This window comes from Antechinus flavipes, chromosome 6 (assembly GCF_016432865.1).
Source record: "Antechinus flavipes isolate AdamAnt ecotype Samford, QLD, Australia chromosome 6, AdamAnt_v2, whole genome shotgun sequence".
Taxonomy (NCBI): Eukaryota; Metazoa; Chordata; class Mammalia; order Dasyuromorphia; family Dasyuridae; genus Antechinus; species Antechinus flavipes.
The window spans coordinates 121,688,305-121,710,958 of NC_067403.1; the positions used below are offsets into that span (position 1 = coordinate 121,688,305).

The 22,654-nt window shown below is 37.8% G+C and overlaps 1 protein-coding gene and 1 long non-coding RNA gene across 3 annotated transcripts in view; both read right to left on the reverse strand.

The window, feature by feature from the left end:
* Nucleotides 1-6,737, reverse strand: part of ACSL1 (acyl-CoA synthetase long chain family member 1) — a 93,256-nt gene extending 86,519 nt beyond the window's left edge. The window contains exon 1 of one of the 2 annotated variants that reach the window (XM_051966241.1): nucleotides 6,545-6,737. The gene's annotated coding sequence lies outside the window, so the exon portion shown is untranslated. The remainder of the gene's footprint in view (nucleotides 1-6,544) is intronic. The other variant, XM_051966240.1, reaches the window with a different exon arrangement.
* LOC127541132 (uncharacterized) overlaps nucleotides 1-22,654 on the reverse strand; it is a 217,064-nt gene that overhangs the window by 100,812 nt on the left and 93,598 nt on the right. The gene's annotated exons all lie outside the window — the stretch shown is intronic.

Consider the following 22,654-nt stretch of genomic DNA (forward strand, 5'->3'; position numbering starts at 1 on the left):
CTGGGCAAGTCACTTAACCAGTTTCCTGATCTGTAAAATGAGATTGAAAAGGAAATGGCAAGCCACTCCAATGTCTTTTACTAAGAAAACCCCTAATGGGATCATGAAGAGAACATGACAAACAATTCAACAACGACAGGTAGTAGCAGTGAAAATGGAAAAAAGAGGGGAATCAGGAGAGCTTGTGAATGAAGAGGACTTCATGAGTGGGTATAGGAAGCAATGAAGATCTACCTCGTGAAGGTAGAGGTATTTGGAGGGAGAGAGGAAAGGATGGAATTGCCCCTTAGGCAATGACATAGTATGATTAAACAGGTCTGTGGGAGAGCATGCCAAAGTGAGGGAAAAGAAGGGGAGGTTGCTTCCTAAAAATGTGATAATGTAAAAGGAAGAGTATAAATTGTATCACAGTTGGACTTGGAGCCAGAGGCCTGTGAATCAAATCCCTGCTCTACTACTTACTTATGAGATACCAAGCAAGTCACTTAACTTCTCTGGGCCTGGTTTCCTCATATTCTTTATAGTTCTAAAAATGAATGAATCTGAAAGGTATCTTTCAAGGGACAACATGCAGCAGGTAAGACACTCCAGCAAATGAGATGGGTCAGTCTGAAAAGGTTTCTTGGTGAAAGCATTAATGATCAACTGCATAAGTACTTATTCCCCTTTTCCCAGCCCCCAAATTGTTGATCCTAAGGCCACCTTGGAGAGGCCTATATGCCTCCAGCTTTAAAAACTTTAAAACTTTAAAAACTTAACTCATGTGACATCTTAACTCCATGGCTGTCAACATCCCTTCCTTTGTATATATTTTGTATTAACATGGTTGCCTCCTAACCTTTGAGCTCCTTAAGCTCAAAGTGACCACTTTGGATTTGTCCCTTCCCCCCACCATAACCTAGCACAATGCCTGGCACATAATAGGCAGTACATAAATGCGTATGATAGGCATTATATAAATGCTGGGCCGGGCATAACCCTAAAGAGGCCAAGATTTTATTTCTGCCACTGAAGAATGATGGATTTGGAGAAAGAGAGAGAGGACCTGGATTCAAACTTCAGTTCTGCTACTTATTACCTAAGTGGACAAGTCACAACCCTTTGTGCCTTTGTTTTCTCAACTATAAAATAAAGGGATGAGACTAAATGAATAATCTGATTTTATGAACTATAGGCTGTCTTTCTCAACTATTCTTATTGTTCAGTCATTTCTGACTCTTCATGACCTATTTGGAATTTTCTTGGCAAAGATTGGTTTGTCATTTCCTTCTCCAGTTCATTTTTACAGATGAGGAGACTAAGACAAACAGGGTTAATAAGTATTTGAGGGTGGATTTGAATTCATGAAGATGAGTCTTTCAGATTCCAAGCCCAGGGCTCTATCTACTGTGTCACCTCACCACCCCTCCTCAGCTACCCCGTCTATATCAATCCCTACTCACCCCCTCCACTCCTTCTCCTCACATACTCCTTTTTGCATTCTGTCTTGTGGACTCTGAGTATTTCATGGGTTGCTTTCTATCTGTATTGGGAATTTTTAACAGGTTTGTGAATTTGGATGAGAAAAAAATTACATCTAATTGCCAACTGAAATTCAGCATTTCCCTCAATTTTGTAGGGTCTCACAAGTCTGCCAAAAGAGACCATGATACAAAAATGGTTAAGAACCTCTGGAATAGATGTCAGCAAGCTCCTTGAGAACAAGCAGTCTTAGACCTGGGTGCTCCCCATCCCTTAGCTTAGTGATAGTCAAATTTAGTAGGAATCTAATCAATATCTGCTGAATCAAATTGAATCTTATACTTTTATTCTGTTCCAGTCATTTAGTTGGTATGATGGGATAACTCAGATTAAAGGGAGAAATGAACAGCATAGAAATAAAACAAAAATACAAAGAATAGTAAAAGGGTATTGGCCTCAGAGGTGGGATTTCCTGGCTTTACCAAAAACTAGTGGTATGACCCTGGACACATGTCATTTTTATCATTATAGTCTCTATTTCTTCCTCAATCAGCATTCAGAAAAGTAACAAGCCTTTGTGAAGTGCTTAAAATGTGCAAGGAAGTGTGCTGAGTAGAAAGAAAGGCAAAGAAAAAAGAAAGTACAAAGAAAGACAAAGGCCTCCCTCAAGAAGTTTATGTAAACAACAGAGAAAAAGAAATTGAAAAAAGAGTGGGCTTAGAAATGAGGCAACAGATTTCATAGAGATTTGTTTCCAATATTCTATGATTCTCCATCAGTCTGTTTTCAAGCTTTAGTCTGCTAAGGCAGCCTACAGTTTAATAGCAGATGCATGGCTCAGTCATTAAATTGTGACTGCCTTCTTAGCTGGTCAGTAAAATATCTAATGTTCAGTGAAATCAGCCTTTTACTTATCTGGGAAGCCTGTAACATGAAGGCATGCCAACTTTAACAGTCACCAAGACCATGTGCAAACGGACAGATAGTCACATTTCTCCAAGTTCCCTCCCCAAAGAAGAAATGGCGTAAAAGACAATTAGTACTTTCCTGTTTAAAATATCTTCAGTTACTGCAGTTACAGCTCTACATTAGGAAAGTTCAACTAAATAGTTTCAAGAACTATGGATTAGGAGATAACCTCTAGTGGGTTTCTCTGGCTCAGTAATCAGACCAAACAACCCAGCAAGTTCAGTAACTAAACAAAATCAACAAAGGGTCCTAACAGAAACTGATTTGAAATGTGAATTGCTTTAGGGCAAAGGGTTTTTTAATATTCCATTAACACACCAGTTAATTTCTTAAAAATTTTAAGTCTAAAGGACAGCCAAGTCACAAAGTGGTAAGAGTCTGCACAAATATGCAATTCCATTTCTAGAATGTGGGGCCAAGACTGAAAAATGCAGATGTGACAAGTGTACCTCAAGCTAAGCAGGCAACTGCTTCTTCAGGATAATATTAATTTCAAAGAAGGAAAGAGGGAGAGTTGGAGGGAGAGCAAGACAGTTAACATGTAAAATGCTATTTCCTGGAAACTATTCTGATCTGGAGATATTCTTCACCTCACAATTTGTTTCCTTAAGAATGATTGGTCACATTGCAGGAATACTGGTTTAGAAATCTTCCTCTACCTACAAAAACCCAAAATATTCTTCTCCTACTATTATTCTATTAATAAATAACTTTTCCCTTGTATTTTTCAGTTTATATGAAGTAATGTAGAGTAAATGACACAGGTCTGGGGTTTCCCAAAACTCAAAAAGCTAACAAACTATTCAAAACAAATTATATTGTTGGCATTGGTGTAGCAAGTCATTTTTTGTTGGTATTAAGTGGTAAGCCTTTGGAATATAAGAAATATGTATTACCAAAGTTTGGGTTGATATCTGTATTAATCTTGTCAGCTGGATATGGTGATTTTAAATTTCATGTATTACAAATATAATTTTTTCCCCTTTGGAAAAGACTGGGTCTGTGATTTTATCAGTATAAGAGCATATCTACTGTGGAAACTCCTCTGTTGATGCAGATAGGAGAACAGTTAGTCAAATTTACCTTTATACATACACAGACACACATAAATAGACCCTTCCCTCCCTGAGGCTGTAAAAGGCCTCTAAAGTCAGTCAGGCCAATCTTTGTGTTAAAAGCTGGGGATACAAAGAAAGGCAAAAACAGTTCCTACCCTCAGTGAGCTCACGTTCTATTCCGGAAGAGAATATACAAATACAGACAATATGGATACTAAGTAAATAGAAGATAATCTCAGGGGGGGATATAGTAATGATCTCTCTCTCTCTCTCTCTCTCTCTCTCTCTCTCTTTATCTCTCAAAGGACTCTGGCAACAGGTGGGTAATGTTTAAGTTCAAAGCTAACCACCTCTCCTTACCCCATACCTTTCATCACCATCCACAGACATACTGGATTATTTCCCAGTCATGAGTGTCAATCAATGTAGCAATGAAAAATAACTCTAGGGCATTTTTTTAAACCACCTCCAATCTGGGGTGACCTTCAGTAACTAGTCCTTAAGTTACCACATACATACTCATTGTCATGTGACTACTGCTATCATTCTGAAAGTAAAGTTTCCAAAGAACACCAATCATAAGAATTTTGATTAAAAAAAAGTTTGCTGACAATTATTACTAAGCCTTGGAAGCAAATGAGCAGGTAGCCCCAGTGCTTCTGTTATATATGCTAGAAGACAATGCACCATATCTAATTAAGGTTCTAAGGGCTAATTCTACATTAACAACTCCAGAAGGAAAAAAAAAAGTTATTAACAAGTTTTGGACATTGCTAAACAGATTCACTTTCCCTAAATTCCCAATTATTAGCATTTGAAATAAAATCCAATAGATAAATCTTCAAGTTTCTAATTCCCTCCAATTTTGATAAAACAGTTCCCATAAATTATTAATATCGTCCTACTTAGATTGCATAAATACATTGTCACATATCACATTTAATGTGTTTAACAACATGCTAGCAATTTTTTTTTTCTTAATTAAAATGACAAGTCAAGGAATGGGTTTTGCTGTCACACAGCTGTCAAAACCAAAGGAGAACTAGATTCTCAACAGAATGTGTCTTGCCAAGGAGCACCTTACCCCTATGGTTCACAGGAAGAACAAGTAAACATTTTTGCTTGCTATTAAATTGTATCTGGAAACAAATACCAAGACATGGGTAGAATGATATGATATGAAATGGACAAGATCAATTAAGTTCTCATGTGTACCTCTCACACTCGTCCTGAAATCCAAATAATTTAAAATATCAACAAGCAAGCTCAAATAGAAAAAAAAGTCTCCCCTTTATTCTGGCAGCAAGACGGTGGCGGGGAATTCATTTCTATAATAAAAAATGAGGAGAAAGCCGTACATTTTACTTTAATTTTCTTGCAGTCCAAACTGTCGATCTAAATTTTAAGTAAATTGAAAATGGTGCCAGCATGGTTTTACAGCCAGGATGTTCAAAAGTAACCTGAGCACAAATAATTTTCAAAAACAACCCACAAGTTTACTGTTGTCATCTGAAAAATCTTAACTCTTGTATGATTAATTTGGAATCAAAAGTGTATATGTGTGGGGAAAGTTTATGCTCATTTCTCTTTGGCTAAGAGAAATTCAACAACTAGCTGTGCAAAAGCATTCTCTAATTTACAGTATTTCCCATTTTAGTTGGCCACCTTGTGATGTGTCTGCTCAAGAGTTTTGTTTTTTTTTGTTTTTTTTTTTTAATGTCTAACGCGTAAAAGAATGTAGAAGCTATCTAGCCAACCTCAGTTGATTTAATCTGAAAGCTCATTCTAGAGTTCTATTATCACATAAGTGGATTTTTTTAACAGCAAATTTTTAAAATAGACACAAAACAGAGTCATTTGAAATCGTCCTGACTCCAAAATCCTACGTACACATGAAAAAAGTTTTCCATCACCCTCTCAATTCTCCTTTGACAAGTAACGTTATTGTGGTTGCACACTTCAAGAAAAAATCTCCAGCGTCTTTTCAACCAGTGCCTTCATTCACCAGGGGCATTTTGCTAGGGCCAGGACATCTGGGAGATCCAGAGAATATCTACATTTGGCAACTGGTGTTAAATGCTGCATTTCACCCTCTTTTAATACTCTTTAGCATATCAACTAGAAGAGTGTTCCAAGAAAGCTGTGTTTCAAAGGACTAAGGGCTTCTGTTGGTGAAGAAGACATAACCCTAACCCTAATAAAGTATTACATATTTTTTTTAACTGAGAGCTTCACCATAACTCCAGCACAACCTGCAGTTCTGCTCTGGGGTGATAAAAAGGAGCAAAGAGAAGAGGAAGGGAGAAGGGGCTTACTGGGAGATTACAGTTTTTCCTCCCTGATAATAGCAAAGGTTGAGACGGCTGAACCTCTGGTAAGGTGGGCAGAGAGTGAGTGTCTATGCCAACAGTGCCCACCGACTCAACCCCGGGGGCGGCTTCTGACACTCGAATAACCCGGATAAGTATCTACGCAAACACCGAGCTGCCTGTCCCGAGAGCCAAGCCTGGATGCTTGAGGAGCCGGTGCTACATTGTACTACCCAGCACTGCACTGAGCGGCCCGGCCCGGCCCCGGCTAGGCTGGGGAAGGGGAGAGAAGAGGAAACGAGGCAGACAGGCATGAATGCTCGCATGCAGGCAGGCTGGCCGGCCCAGCGGTCTGAGCCAGGGGTTAGGCTGGCCTCGCAGCAGCTGGAGAGCCGGGGGAGATGGGGAAGGGGGGGTTATGCTGAAGAATGGAGGGAAAGGCACAAGTATGTCCCTGCTGTTTCTCTGCTTTAGAGATCAAGGGGTGGAGGGGAAGGGAAGTAAAGATTACCAGGGCTGCGGATACAACACACACACACACACACACTCACACTCACACACTCACTCTCTCTCTCTCTCTCTCTCTCTCTCTCTCTCTCTCTCTCTCTCTCTCTCTTCCCTAGTCCTTCACTCCTCTCTTGCAGGATGGAGGGTGCCACAGAACCGCAAGTGAACACAGCCTCAGGATGGATCTGGGTCCAGGCTAGCGGACCCTTCTTCTCCTTTCTCAACCACTCATTCACTCACCTCGCTGTCCCCAGGCCGAGCCCGCCCGCCGACAGTGAGCACAGTTTGTTACTGCTTGCCGCGTCGCTGAGATGGATCCTATTTAAAGCGCAGACAGCTAAAGCTGCTGCTGCTGCTGCTGCCGCCGCCGCCGCTGAAGTTGCTGGGTTGGCTGCGGCTGAGGCTGCGGCTGCTGCTGTTGCTGCTGCTCCTGGGAGGCTGCTGCGTGGTGCGCGTGCCGCGCCCTCCCCCACCCCTCCCCTTCCCCGCCCCCTACTCCCCACCCTCATCCCCACCCCCTTTTTCCTAACCCAGTCTGACGGCGCGCGCGCGCACTCCGAGGCCCCAGCGGGAGGAAGCTGGACTAGTAGCTGTCCCTGGGGTGGAGGAGTAGGAGCTGACCGCTCTTTAGCCTCCTCCCGCCCTGTGCGGCCTTTACTTCTGCCGCTCAAGGGGGAAAAAACTGTGCCTTTCTGTTCTGCCGCTGTTCAAACTTGACCTCCCCCAACCCAGCCTCCCTCCTATCTCCGTTCCCCTCCCCCAAATAATATTTCTTAATAATTCAGAGGAAGGGAAAAGGCAAAAGCCTTGGAACTGTTGGCAGGTGAGAAACCCCAAACGAGCTTATTACGTCCCCAGGAACTGCTCCAAGCAGGACCTTTTCTGTCTTTACTGTCTTACACACAACAAATACTCCTCTGGGTCCCCAAACAAACAAACAAACAAACAAAAAACAAAACACGAGCCTTTGATGCAGTTGTGAACTCATTGGAACCACTCTCAGATGACAGTGACCTTTTCCTTCCCTTCTCTTCCCTCCCTCCTTCCTTCCTCCCATCCCTCCTTCCCTCCTTCCTTCCTTCTCTCTTTCCTTCCTTCCTTCCTTTCTTCCTTCCTTCCTTCCCTCCTTCCTTCCTTCCTTTCTTCCTTCCTTCCTTCCTTTCTTTCCTGATACAGAAACTGTTACCTTTACCGCACTGATTTCACCACAATTCTCTACAGGGGATTTCACCATAGCTCAAAGCCTTGACCGACTTCTAACTGGACGTCTGCATTGCATTGAACGTGAAACAACCTTGGAAAGATCACTTCTAGGCTATAGTTAGAGCAGAATGCAATATCTACTTTGTTCAAGGGCAAACACTTCATTCACCTGGAAAGTTATTAGTGCTTATTCCCCATTGCTAGTATTAACCATCAGTTTATTTTGGGATCTGGCATTAGGGAGATACATTTTTTTTTTTTTAAACTTCAGAAGACAACACAGTGCTCCCAAACTGGAACTCAAAATGCAGCCCTTTTACCAAAGTCCAAAGACTGATGTCACTATCCCTGTAGATAAACTATAGTGTATCTCTTTTACCTTCAGGAACAAATTTAGAATTTTAGCATTCAAAGTTCTTCACAAATGAGATAATTTTTGTAAAGCACAGTGTCTGGAACATAGTGGGTGCTTAATAAATGTTTATTTTTTTCCTTCCTCTTTCCATTTCTATCATTCCAATCTTCCCTTGACTCCCTTTTTCCTTTTCTTTCCTTGACTCCTTATTCCTGCTCCATGCCTTTTCACTAACTATCCCATGTAGCTCCTCATCTTTGCTTCCTGACTTCCCTGGCTGTCTTTAAGTCTCAGCTCAAATTCTACTTTCTGCAAGAATCTATTCCTTGAAAAGGACCTATATTTACAAAAATATTTATAGTACCTCTTTTCTCAGGGCAAAAAAGTGGAAATCGAAGGGTTGCCCATCCATTGGGGAATGGCTGAATAAACTGTGGTATGTGGTTATGAAGGAATATTATTGTTCTATAAGAAATTATGAGCAGGGTGCTCTCAGAAAAACCTGGAAAGTTCTCCATGAGCTCATGCAAAGTGAAATATACTGTGTACAAAGTAATAACAATGTTGTGGGATGATCAGCTATGAATGATTTTGCTATTCTCAGCAATACAATGATCCAAGACTACTCTGCTGAAAAAATGCTATCCATACACAGAGAAAGAATGAATTGTGTTGAAGATAGATTGAAGCATACTTTTTTAAACATTATTTTTCTTGAGGTTTTTTTTGGGGGGGAGGGGATGGGAATCTATTTTTCCTTTCCCATGGAACTGTTTTGCCTTTTCAATGGGGGAAACGGGTTTGAGGGAAGGAAGGAGATAATGTAGAATTCAAAGTTTTAAAAACAAATTGTTCTACATGTAATTGGGGGAAATAAAATGTTAAATGAAAAATCAAAAGACAGTTATAAAATAAAGATAATGACAAGGCAGAAAAAAAAAGAATTTTTTCTTTGGAGAGGAGGGGAATACATATAAATGTGTGTATACACACACACACACACACATATATATACATTATGTTTATAGTTATTTGCATGGTGTCTTCCCCATTATAAGCTCATTGAGGACAGACACTCTGTTTTCCTGGCATCTTAGCATAATGCCTTGCACATAGTAAGTGTTTAATAAATGTTTGTTTACTAACCTAGCCTTTGGAACAACCAAGGAAGTTTTAGGAAGCTACTTGAGAACAGGGACTGTTTTACTTTTGTCTTTTTATCCCCAGAACCATAGCATAGTGCCAAGTAGGCACATAGGAAGCTTTACTAAATGCTTATTAATTGATTGGCTGATTGATTGCTCCTCCCTGCTGAGTTTCATTAGGCTGCCTTTGTAAGAATGCGAACATCTTAGTTGCATAGGGTTTCAAGAGTAGTTCAGAGCCAGCTGGATGAGGGAAATTTCTTGCCACTCTGCATATGATTGATTGATTCCAGTTGCTTTTGGAAGGCAACTCTCACAGAGAATTCAAGAGTTCTTTTCTTTGTGCCAGGTTATACTTGAATTGCTTGTCTTCATTGTACAAGGTAAAAAAAAAAAAATCATGTTTCCATCTGACTTTCCCTTCAGCACCAGGTTTGAAGTTAGGAAACTCATCTTCATGAGCTCAAATCCAGCTTCGGACTCTGTAATCCTGGACAATTAAGTCACTTTACCCTATTTGCCTCAGTTTCCTGATCTGTAAAATTAGTTGGAGAAGGAAATGAAAGAAATGATAAACTACTTCATCATCTTTGCCAAGAAAAGCCCAAAACAGTATTACAAAGAATCAGATGTGACTGAATGACTCAACAACAACAATTTTCCCTGGAGTGACAGTCTTTTTGTATTATTGTTACAGGGTGCATATAATCAAACATTTTAATGAAAATGATGTAGTGACCTCAAAAAACCGAATTTGTTCAACTCAGATCTGTCAAAGACATCACCATTCATTAACCTCCCATGATTTTATCTTTAGCTTCTATCTCCTTTAGGTCTTCTAACCAATCAATTATCTCTTCATTTCAGTTTTGCAACATCTCTCTAATCAATCCCCTTCTGTATTTTCATTGTCCTAGTTTAGGTCCTTATTAACAAGTTCTTGGATTAGTGCCGTGGACTGTGAATAGATTTTCCTCTATTCCAATCCATCCCCAATGCAGCTAACTTTTCTCATTCTTATGGTTTGTTCAGAATTGGGAGTTTCATGGTGTAGATCCACCTTTGCTTTTCATCTCTCATGCTAACTATGTGATCTTAGATAATCTCTTAACTTCTCTAACTCAATTTCCTCATCTTTAAAATGTAATTTTAAAAATGTATAATAAAATAAATTAATAAACATAAGATACTGTAGTATCTTCTTTTGGGGTTATTGTGAAGATTAAATGAAATAAGATGTGTAAATTATAAAACACCATTACATGTGTTATTAAAATGATAATAATTATTAATTATGTATACATTTAAAAAATCACTCTATTCAGAAATCTTCAGTGGTTTCCTATTCCCTACCAAATACATTTCAAATGCCTTTGATAGTTAAGGCCTTCCACAATATGGTACCAATCTATCTTTAGAGTTCTATGTTCTATTACTTCCTATAGTCCAATGTTCAAGCCTAACTTAACTATTCATTGTCCCTCTGGATATTTCTTATAGCTTTCCATCTCTGTATCTTTGTTTATATTGTTCTCTATTCCTGAGATCTCCCCATCTCCCCACCCACCTCTGCACCTTTTATATTGAATTCTAAATCAAATGTCATGTCCTCCATGAAGTCTTTACTTGAGTCTGTTCCCAAATCCCAGATCAGAAACATATTAAAAATGTTGAATATTGCAAGAGAACTCAGGATGAGACAAGGAGTTCACAACTGACATATCTCTTTCGAATTTTCTTTTCCAGGATAACAACAGTAGTCAGTGTCTCCCAAAGAATGCAGGTACTGTAGCAAAATGTTTCAGAGACAACCAGCATTCTTTATCAATTGCTTAATAGTTCATTTCTTTTTGTACTTCAACTAGCTTGCTTTCCTATTTCTAAAAATACTTCCATTTGGACATCTTCCACTGAGTGGATTTCATTCATTTATTCAACAAATATTTATGGAGGACCTGCTAAATTCTATTCAAGCTTGGGGGTTCAAGGATATCAATAAGTCAAGGTCCATGACCTGAATACCATTTACACAAGTAATTTTTAATAAAAGATAGAAAGTAACAAGTGTCTTTAAAAAATACCAAGTGGAATTATGATGGGGAATTAAGAGAAAAGAAAAATTACTTCTGTTTAGGCTAATCAGGGAAGACTTCATGGAAGAGTTTGTCTCTGAGCTGGGCATGGAAATGAAAATGGTAAGAGCAACCCAAGTGGAAAGAATGGCTTGAGCAAAATAAGAGGCTCCCCTTTTGTCTGCCTTTGACAGAGCAGACTAAGAGTGCAAGGGAAGAACAAGGGAGCAGTCATAGGGTTGAAAAATAGCACATATTTGAGGAATAACAAGAAAAGCTTTTGACAGTTTGGGAGTATAGGGATTTTTATGCCAATTTAAGGAATAAGGACTTTATTTTGTCACCAATGAGTTATCAAAGAATTTTAAGCAGGATGAGACAGTATAATTAGAACAATCTGGCAGCAATATGTAGGTTTTATTTAAAAGCTTATAATCCTAGAAAAACTTTTCTTTGATTCTAGACTTTGTTTCCCCATTCAGCTACCATTCCATTTTACATTGTACCTTTCATTGAAAAACCTGAAAATATTATCTATTTCTTGTGTCTCTCTATCACTTTATTAGCTTTTTAACTCCTCACCATTCAACTGAAACTGCTCTCTCAAAAGTTACTCTTCATTGATAAGCCTTATAGTCTCTTTTCAATCCCCATCTTCCTTGACCTTTGATGTAATGAGATGTGGTTGAACCCCAATCCCCATTTCTAAATTTCTTTGTTTCCCTTAGCTTCAGAGACACTACACTTTCCTGATTCTATATATACTTTTCTAATAATTACTTTTCTTTCTTAACTAGCCTTTTGTCTTCTTTACTGTCCTTACTCATCCCTTAAGAAGACTCCTCAAGATTCTATTCTTAACCCTTTCCTCTTTTTCCATAGTTTTCTTTGGCACTTCATTTATGCTTACTCTTAGCACTCTGGATAAGGGCAACTGTGAGGAGGAGTGAGAACTGTGAGATGAGACAGAATTTGAGTGTTAACATTGAGTCCCTCCAAACTGAGTGTCATTAAGTTGCCATTGCAGAAGTGATTACAGTATGCAGTGGGAGATTTAATAAGAAGGAAGTATGGATTTCATCTAATAATAGTTCAATGCTGGCTATTTCTGTGCAGTCTTCTTGCCACTTCACATCCTCAGTGCCACATCCTCGGTGCCTAGTATAATGCTAAGTACATAATGTAGGTGGTTAATAAATATATTTTAATTGATTCACTTCATGAATTTTGAAAGCCAACTCAAACTGAAGTGAGTTTCCAGGGTTTAGGAAGACCATGACTGCATTCCCAAGATCTCTGAGGATTTTGTGGTTTTAAAGTTAGTTTATATTGGCTCAGGAAGGCAGCCAGAGAAAGCATTCCAACTATTGGCCTTTATGACTTCCTTTGAGTCCCAACTAAAATCCCATATTTAACTGGAAGCCTTCCCTAACTCCTTTTTTTTGACCAGGCAATTGAGGTTAAGTGATTTGCCCAGTCTCACATCTACTAAGTATTAAGTGTCTTGAGGTCAGATTTGAACTCAGGTCCTCCTGACTTCAGGGTTGGTGGCTCTATCCATTGCACCATTGCTGCCTACTCCAACTCCTCTTAACTCTAGTGCCATCTTTCTTATTAATTGTATCCTATTTATCCTGTATAGCTTGCTTTGTATTATATATATATATATATATATTTTTTTTTTCATGTTGTTTCCTAAGGTCCTTATGGTTAGAGACTATCTTTTTGCCTTTTTTACATCCTCAGTCCTTAGCACAGTGGACATAGTACTCATTTAATAATTTTTAATTGATTGATATACATATATACACACACACACACACACACACACATATATATATAGTACACACAGATAGATATGTGTAAAAATGGATAGCTATCTATGTATATATTTTTTTCTCTTTGAGATGGTGACTAATTGCTTATCTCCACATTAGTTGGGGGACAATCATTCCATACTAAATGTGTGATGATAAAGCCTTAGTTGAAAAAAAAAACTAAGGCTCTATCTCTAACGGGGAAACCATCCAAGACTCTATTTCATTTAGCTTGGGGGTGTTTGAGAGTTCCACAGGTAATGATGCTATGAATACCTTGAATGTAATATCTATAAATGGTTGGGGAGGCATCTTTATTCATCTCACCTCACTCCCAATCTTACTTGAAGATCTTGCACAAATGGTATCTAGGCTCAGCTTGGGTTCTGATTTAGCTTACTGAAATGAACATGACAGCCAACACTTAATAATTCAAATATTATGTCTACTTTGAGAACTCTTCAAGCAACATATATCCAACCAAAAAGATTTGGATGGGGATGACTTAATAGGGGGAGGCACCTAGGATGACATAATGGAGGGAGGTCCCAGAGAGGCTCCTGATAGTCTAATGATGTCTAAAATGGATAAAGACCTTTATCCCATCAAACATTAAGAGGGAATGATTATAGCCTAAGGTCTAAGATAGAAGACCTTTATCCTATCAAACATTAAGAGGGAATGATTATAACCTGAGGCAGAGTAACTGAATAGGACAATTAGGAAAACTGGGTCAGGACATCAAAAGGAAACCGTGGCACAACATTCCACATTCTCTCTCTTCTAACCATTCAAATCTTTGAATTACCTTTCTCTAGAAGGTCTTAGCACCATAATTGAACAACCCTATGTGAAGTAAATAGACCAAATAAAAATAAAAAAAAAGCTAGAACAATACAGGGACTTATGGCAAGGACAAGTCTCTCTGACAACCCCAGAGTTAATCAGCAATACACAAAGGCTCCCTATTGCACTCATGTCAGGTCTGTATTGTCAGAATCAGTACCAGATCAATCAGAATCAACATTATCTAAATAGAGACATTGCAATAGTAAACATATTCCTTTTCTCTTAAAATATAAGCAATATATTTAATATTATATGTAATAAAATAACAATAACAAACAACAAAGGTAATATGAATAGTAGATAGAGAGTTTGCCTAGAGGGCAGAGAACAGAAAACTAAGATCAATCTTGCTCTGTTCATCCAACTGAAAGTGGGCTTCCCAAATTATGATTACTTAATCAACAAATCAAATGGTATCTTCTTAATCATGCTTCTTTTTCTCTATAAAGCATTTGGTACTACCATTTAATACTGGATATTCTTTCTCCTCTGAGTTTTCCTGGTCTTTTGTCTTTTCATTTTCTTCCTATCTATCTGAATCTTTCTTCTCAATCTCTTGTGCTGGGTTACATCAATGTTATTTATACAAAATGTTGGTATTCATCAGGGCTCTGTCTTGGAAGATCTGCTTTTTTCCTACATTTTCCTTTGGTGACCAATAAGTTCAATTATCATCTTTATATCTATCCCTAGTCTGTTTCTGAAGTTCCAGTATCACATTAGTTATCTGCTTATTGGACATTTAAAACTGGATGTTCTTTAGGCAACTCATGTAATTACACATGTCCAAATTAAACACAGCAGAATCCTGGATTCAAAGTCTTCTGATATTAGCCACAACTACAAGCAGATCACTAAACTGCCATGAACCTTGACTTCATAAAATGGAAATAATAAAACCTGTAGTATCTCTCTTCTAGGGTCATTATGTGTCAAATGAAATTATGTGTATTAACTGCTTTGTTAAGCACTTAATTTAAAATGCTACATAAAGATTAGCTATTATTACAATGTGTTTTCCCCCTCCTTCAAGGTATGTTTTGTATTATGTATGTATACTTAATACCTGTCTGTTGGTTGGGTTTCACTTTTAAGTGAGTCAGTGATAGTGGCTTTCTGTAAAAGAAAAAAAAAAGCCTAACTTGCATTGCTGAGTTCTACCCCTTCAATATTTCTAGGATTGGACAAGTTTGGGGACCAGGGAGAGGAGATACTAATGGAAAGATAGCAGCTTAAGACAACATTAGTTTTAGGGGACATAGTGCCCATTTTTTAAACTTATATTGAGTTTTCAGTATGCTGAAATCCCCAGAACTTTTCCAAATAAACTGTTCCTTCACAACCTTTTCCCACTTGCCTATATTTGTAAAGTTAATTTTTCAAATCCAAATGTAGAAACTGATATTTAGCTGCCACTCTTCCTTCTGCTTTATCTCTTGAGTTTCAGATCTATATCTCTAACTATAGAGTATCATTATCAGGGAAATTCACCCCTGTCAGATTACTCTTCCATATATTGCTTGACGGAAGAAAATGATGAAGTTTAACTTAGACAATTCTTAGTGGGGATACATTAGCTATCCAAGTTTTTAAAGAGCTGTGCTGCAGAAGTAAGACTAGACTCCTATTTCTCAGGCCTAAAGGGCAGAGTGGTCTGAGATGCTACAGATAGATGATAATGAGGAAGTATCTTCCTTATTGAGATTTTTATTCAGAGACTAAAGGTCCCTTGAGGTTGGAAGGATCCTTCCTCAGTTATACATTGAACCAGATGATCTCTGAGATCACTTTTAATGCAGAGAGACTGGGATTTCCAAATAGATAACATACTCTCCAAATTCAACACATCTCAAACTGCTTTTCTTATTTGAAAGACAATCAGCTAAACCACTGACCTTTCTCTTAACTTTTCTGTGTGGCTCTATTCTTATGAAATTCTCCTCTGTTGAAACTTGAGTGTTATCTTGAAGTCTTTCCTCTTTGTACCTTCCATATCCTATCAGTTACCTAGTCCCATCCATGCTCTTCCATCCATCAATATATTGCTATTGGCATTCATTATCATCTGCATAGATTGTTACAATGAGCTGCTGTCACATGATCTTGATTTTTTACAGATATTAATGGAACGGGATCTAGAAGTAACAGATATCAACCTATAATATGAAGCAATAATTACCAAAATAATGTGGTACTGGTACAGAGGTTGATTATTATTATTATTATTATTATTATTATTGCTGAGGCAATTGGGGTTAAGTGACTTGCCCAAGCTCACACAGCCAGGAAGTATTAAGCATCTGAGATCAGATTTGAACTCATGTTCTCCAGACTTTAGGGCTGATGTTCCCCAAATTTACAGGTTCTTCTACAGTTCTTCTGCCCACTGTATATAGACATGTTTCTATTTGCAAATGATTAAGCTCCTGATTTAAAAAATTTAAATTAATAATTTAAAAATGTCAGTTTAGAGCTTAGAAGAGAAGTTAGGTTGGAGATATAGATTCAGGAAACTCACATAGAGGTGACAGTTGAATTGTAGAAGTGAGTGAGATTGCCAAAGAAGGAAGGGTGAGAAGAGAAAATCCAGTCAGTAAAGTTTGGGAAACATATTTAGGAGTCAGGAGCAAAATGCTCTATCAGTGAAAAAGACAGAGAAGGAACAGTCCGGGTGGCAGCAGAATCAGAGTAGGGATGAGTTTGGAAAACAAAGAAGAGAATTTCAACGGGAATGGCATTAATGTCAGCTGCAAAGGTGAAGTAATAGGATTTGGGGTCTGGGAGATCACAAGTGATCTTTAGGAAAATAGCTTCAGTGGAGAGCTAGAGAGAAAAACCTGACTGCGAGGGGTGAATGAGTGAATGAGTGGTAAGGAAAAAACTTGAAGAATTTAACATTGAAAGGAGACAGAGAAAATACAGAAAGGTCAAGGGAAGGTTTTTCAAATTGTTGGTATTGAGGAGACTGGTATAGAGGAAGATTAAAAGGGAATAGAGAGAGGAGAGAGAGACAGAGAAAGAGAAAGAGACACAGAGAGAGACAGAGAGAGACAGTGACAGAGATAGAGAGATAGAGATAGAGACAAACAGAGGGACAGAGACAGCGATAGGGAGAAAAATAGAGATAGAGCAAGAAAGTCAAAGACAGAGATGTATGAAGTAGAGAGAGAAGGTAGAGGCGGATTGGACTAAGAACATACATGGGTATTAACCCTTAAAATAAAGTGAGATAACCCTTTAATTGACATAGAAGTTATTTTTGTTATTGTTGTTGTTTACCTTCTTTTTCAAAGAGGACTATGACATTAGGGAGATTATAAAAATGGATGTAGCAGCCTAAATTTTGAGGGGAAAAGGGTGATCTGTCTAATGACCTCTAAGTATGCAGTAAGTTTGAAAGTAAGATCATCAGCAGAGAAGAAAGGAGCGTGTGTGATTGAGAGTTTGAGAAGTTTTAGCCCCAGCCTAAATAACTTTGTTGATTGAATTAGGGTAAGTTAATTCATCCCTCTGGTCTTCTCTTTCTTCTTCTTCTTTTTAAATGTCTCCAGTTAGCTTTATATGGGTTCCTCATTCTCACTCACTCCATATATTCAAAAGATTGCTAAATCTTATTGTTCCAATATTTACAGTATTTCTTGCATCAGAGCCTTTCTCTCTATTCATATAGACAAGCCTTCATTATGTCTTGCCTAAGTTATTGTAACAGCTTTCCCACCAGTATCCCTTCCCATTCTGGTTTATCCTATATACTGGTGTTCAAATAATTTTCTTTAACTATAGATCTGACCATGTAACTCTTTCCTACTCAGTCAACTTTAGCAGTTGCCTATTGTCTCTAGGAGAAAACATTTACTCATTTTAGCTTTTAAACCCTTACACAACCTGACCCTCAACCTAACTTTTCAACCTCATTGAACATTATTGCCTCTCCCAGAATCTGCAATACAGCCAACATTGTCATCATCATGATCATCAACATTGTCTTTCCCCTCCTCCTCATCACCATCATCATCTACATGTGTTTATTAACCTTTTAGTTTACTCTGTGCTCAGGCTGATATAGTTTCTGATCTTTCCTTCAACCTCCATTACTTGGCATTTACATGTCTGTGTACAAGTCATTTTCTCCTCTATTCTCCTCCAAAATGTAAACTTCTTGAGGGCAGGTTATTCCCTATTTTGTACTTGTATCCTCAATCCCACACAGACCCTTATACAAATCAAATGCTAAATCGATACTTGGAAATTTTAATTAACTTTGTTTATATTCTGTACTTTTTTATATAGTTGTTTTATTCTCCCAATCCCCACCAGAGTATTGGGGATTGCTTGAGGTTGTGGGCTATTTTTCTTTTTTTAAAAAATATTTTATTTTATTTTATAATAACTTTATATTGACAGAATCCATGCCAGGGTAATTTTTTTACAACATAATCTCTTGCACTCGCTTCTGTTCCGATTTTTCCCCTCCCTCCTTCCACCCCCTCCCCTAGATGGCAAGCAGTCCTATATATGTTAGATATGTTGCAGTATATCCTAGATACAATATATGTTTGCAGAACCAAACCGTTCTCTTGTTGCACAGGGAGAATTGGATTCAGAAGGTAAAAATAATCCCGGAAGAAAAACAAAAATGCAAATAGTTCACATTTGTTTCCCAGTGTTCTTTCTTTGGGTGTAGCTGCTTCTGTCCATCATTTATCAATTGAAACTGAGTTAGGTCTCTTTGTCAAAGAAATCCACTTCCATCAGAATACATCCTCATACAATATCGTTGTCAAAGTGTATAATGATCTGCTGGTTCTGCTCATTTCACTTAGCATCAGTTCATGTAAGTCTCTCCAAGCCTCTCTGGAATCATCCTGCTGGTCATTTCTTACAGAACAATAATATTCCATAACATTCATATACCACAATTTACCCAGCCATTCTCCAATTGATGGGCATCCATTCAATTTCCAGTTTCTAGCCACTACAAACAGGGCTGTGTGGGCTATTTTTTCATTGTGTCTTTGTATCCATCCCAAGTCCTAGCCTTATTGCCTTGAATGTAATAAGCCTATACTAAATATTTAATGTATTGAATTGAGTTCAGAGTCTTCTTTAGGCCATTTAGGTTCAGAGTCCCCATTGCATAGCACAACTATCCACCCTTTATAATCATTTTAAAAGACCTACTGTGTGTGTCATAATGGTACAGGTCTTCCAGAGACTCCTCCCCAGAACTCTTGCAGTTCCCATTGTTGGTATCACTTTTTAATACTTACTAGAGGCTCCTTTGTATTATTACTTTATATATATATATACACACACACATATATAAATTCTGTTCCCTTGACTACACTATAAGCTTTCTGATGACAAGGACTATATAAGATGTTGCTGCTGACCATATAAATGACATACTGCTTCAGATATCCAGCAGACTACCTTACACATAGTTTAACACTTACAAAATAAATATGTGTTGAGAATAAATTTATTTAAAATAGATTTATAGATTGGGTGGCTGTGTCTTTTTTTTTAACATGCAAAATATGTAAAAAAAAAAAAAAAAAGAGCTAAAAAAGATCTCAGAGGTAATCCAGCTCACAACTAAGCAGAGATCTTTCCTATAAGATCCTTAATAAATGATTATCTATAGATCTCTAGATCCTCAGAAATGTGCATTGTCAAAATTAGCTCTGAACCTTCAGGCAAAGATAGCATATAGCAGTTGGCTGACTCAGGGGCAAGAATGAACTAGGTTTTTGGGTGAGGAGGGAATTTTTGACCTCAGAGTTAGAAGATGGAACCTGTACCAATTAGGTTACAGGACGCAGTAGAATGCATCAAAAGAAGAACTACGAGTCTAGGACCTGGCTTGGAATCCTGATTGATATTTCTTAGCTGTGTGACATAGGTGTATTAGTTAATCTTTTTTCAGCTTTAGAATTGTGTTTGCTTGTTTTTAGTTTTTACTTCATACTATTTTTTTTCTAATTACATGTAAAGATGGCTTTCAATATTCATTTTTGTAAGATTTTGAGTTCTAAAGTTTCCCCCTTTTTTTCTTCCCTCTCCCCCTCCCCAAGACAATTAGCAAGATGATACTTGCAAAATTATTTTAAATCTATTTCCATTAGTCACGTTGTGAAAGAAAAATCAGAACCAAAGGGGAAAACCACAAGAAAGAAAAAACAAAGGTGAAAATAGCATGCTCCAATATTTGTTCAGTCTCCATAGTTCTTTCTCTTGATGCAGATGGCATTTTCCACCCCAAATCTATTGGAATTGTCTTGGATCATTGCATTGCTAAGAAGAGGTCTATCATAATTAATCATCAAACAATCTTGCTGTTACTATGTACAATGTTCTCCTAATTCTTCTCACTTCACTCAATATCAGTTCATGTTACCAGGCTTTTTTGAAATCAAGTCTTATATTCCATTATATTCATCTATCATAATTTATTTAGTCACTTCCCAATTGGTGGGCATTCATTCAGTTTCCAATTCTTTGACAACACAAAAAGAGCTGCTACAAACTTTTTTATACATGTGAATCCTTTGCTTTCTTATATGATCTTTTTTTGAAATACAGACCCAGTTGTGCTGCTGCTGGATCAAAGGATTTATGCAGTTTTATAGACCCTTGGGCATGCCTTTTTTAAAAAGTATAAAATGGAGACAAAAATAATTGTTTTGTTGCTTGCCAACCAGGGTTATTATCAGAGAAATATTTTTTAAATCTTAGAAATACAATATAATTATGAATTATGTCAATATATTTTTAGTGCATGCATTATAGGATTCAGTTATTATGTTGTCTTTTACTGAACTGCTTTTCCCTTTTTTAAATTGTCACATGAAATAAGAGGGATGTTTCTGGAATAAAGATGATATAAAATATTAATATACTTAAATATGTTTATCTTTTTTTAAATCAGAAATCTGACTTCAATGGGTCAGAATCACCTACTAAGAGACATCCTCTGTCAGGATTATGAGTACTTTCTTTGCAATTACCTTCTTAGAATCTTGACTGGAGCAAGAGCGAGTAACATGCTCAAGGTCACACAGAGTTGATGGGTCAGAATTTAAATCCAATTCATTTGTATGTTATGACATCACATCCGTGGTATCTTGGTCCTCTTAAAGAAGAGAGAACATTCAACAACAACAAAATCCTTCTTGACTTGGGAGTCTATTTATTAGGATATATTGTCTTTCATTTATCTTATCATGACCAGTAAGCAGATCAGAGGCAGCAGGTAAGGGTAGTGGATGGGCTATTATTCTGGAGGATGGAGCAGAGAGGGAAAGCAACTTTCATTCTCCCTAAATTTGTTTTGGGGTAATTAGATGACAAAGAGGATAAAGGACTAGATATAGAGTCAGAAACACTCATCTTCCTAAATTCAAATCCAATTTATGATACTTAATAACTGTATTTACTCTGAGCAAATTACTTAACCTTCCTTGTTTGTCTCAGTTTCCTCATCTGTAAAATGAATCAGAGAAGGAAGTGATAAAACAGTATCTCTGCCAAGAAAACCCAAAATGGGGTCACAAAGGGTCAGACATGACTAAATAGCAACAGTTTCTTTTGAATTCTGCCTGGATATTCTTACTCCTTTAGTCTCACTTTTTTTCCTCTTCTCTTTCTGTGTTTCCCCTGTTTCTCTTCTTTTTCATTTTCTCAACCAGACATAATGCAGAACTGAAGTAGTTTTTTCCTTGATTTAAAAATAAGTGAGCTGAACATTTTAATTTATCTATTAAAAGAATCACTCATTTAAATTAGTAGCTTGATTCTGTCATTGGGTTCCTTGTTACTCCTGGTTTAAATTGTTGACTTTAAAAAAATGTCTCTTTGATAGGTTAGATGTTGCAAATATCTGTCCATAGAAACTGGAGGCTATAAGGTGTTTGAAGGCATGCAATTCTAATTGGCTATAGGAAGCAGAAGTGAATCTTCTCTGAAGATCATTCCCTTCAGGCCCAATGAAATCCCAATTAACTATACCCACATTAGCAAATTCCTATGGTTAACTGGTTTAACAAGGACCAAGTACCGTGTTTCCCCGATAATAAGACACTGTCTTATTAATTTTTTTTTTTTGGACAGAAAAACACCAGAGGGCTTATTTTCAGGGGAGGGCTTATTTTAATGAACATTGACAGCAATTTTAATAAACAGGTAAATGTGAACCAAAAAAAGTACCTTTATTCAATAATGATCATGTCATCTTCTTCAACAACATCCTGAATTCCGTCCTGGATGTTTTGCGCCTCTATTTCCTTCAGAAGAAGTGGAGCCAATCTGTCATATCCAGCAATATAGCTCTCTTTAAATGAACATGTCTTGTCCAGGTAACCTGCTCGTAGTGCCTTGGCGACACAGCTGTCAGTAATTTTATCCCATGACTTGTTCACCCAAGTCACGACTTCTTGCAGACAGGGTTCACAAAGTTTCCACGCTGATTTCTTTCCATTCTATTTTCAATGTAGTCATTGACTTCCATGCGCAAATGGTCCTTGAATGGCTTGTTTATTGCAATATCAAGGGTCTGGAGATAGGCAGTCATTCCTGCAGGAATCATTACTTGATCTATTCTTCTCTCTGCAAGGAAGTTCTTCATTTCTTTAGCGTGGTGAGTGCTGGCTGAGTTCTTCTTTTATCCTCCATCATGCCCCCTCACTCCCACTTACATACCGGGTTTTTATGTTGTCCTGCCTCAGCTCTCCTCCGCGGCACTGCTCTCAATGGCGCCAACAACAAATCACTGGAGAAGAACAGGATGACGCGCTCACTGCTGCAGCTCTGATTGGATGCAGCTCAGAGCGCGGCATGCGTTTCACCCAGGGGGTGGGGAACGGTGCATACAGAGGGTACCGTAATGTAGCGTGTAGCGCAGGGGATCA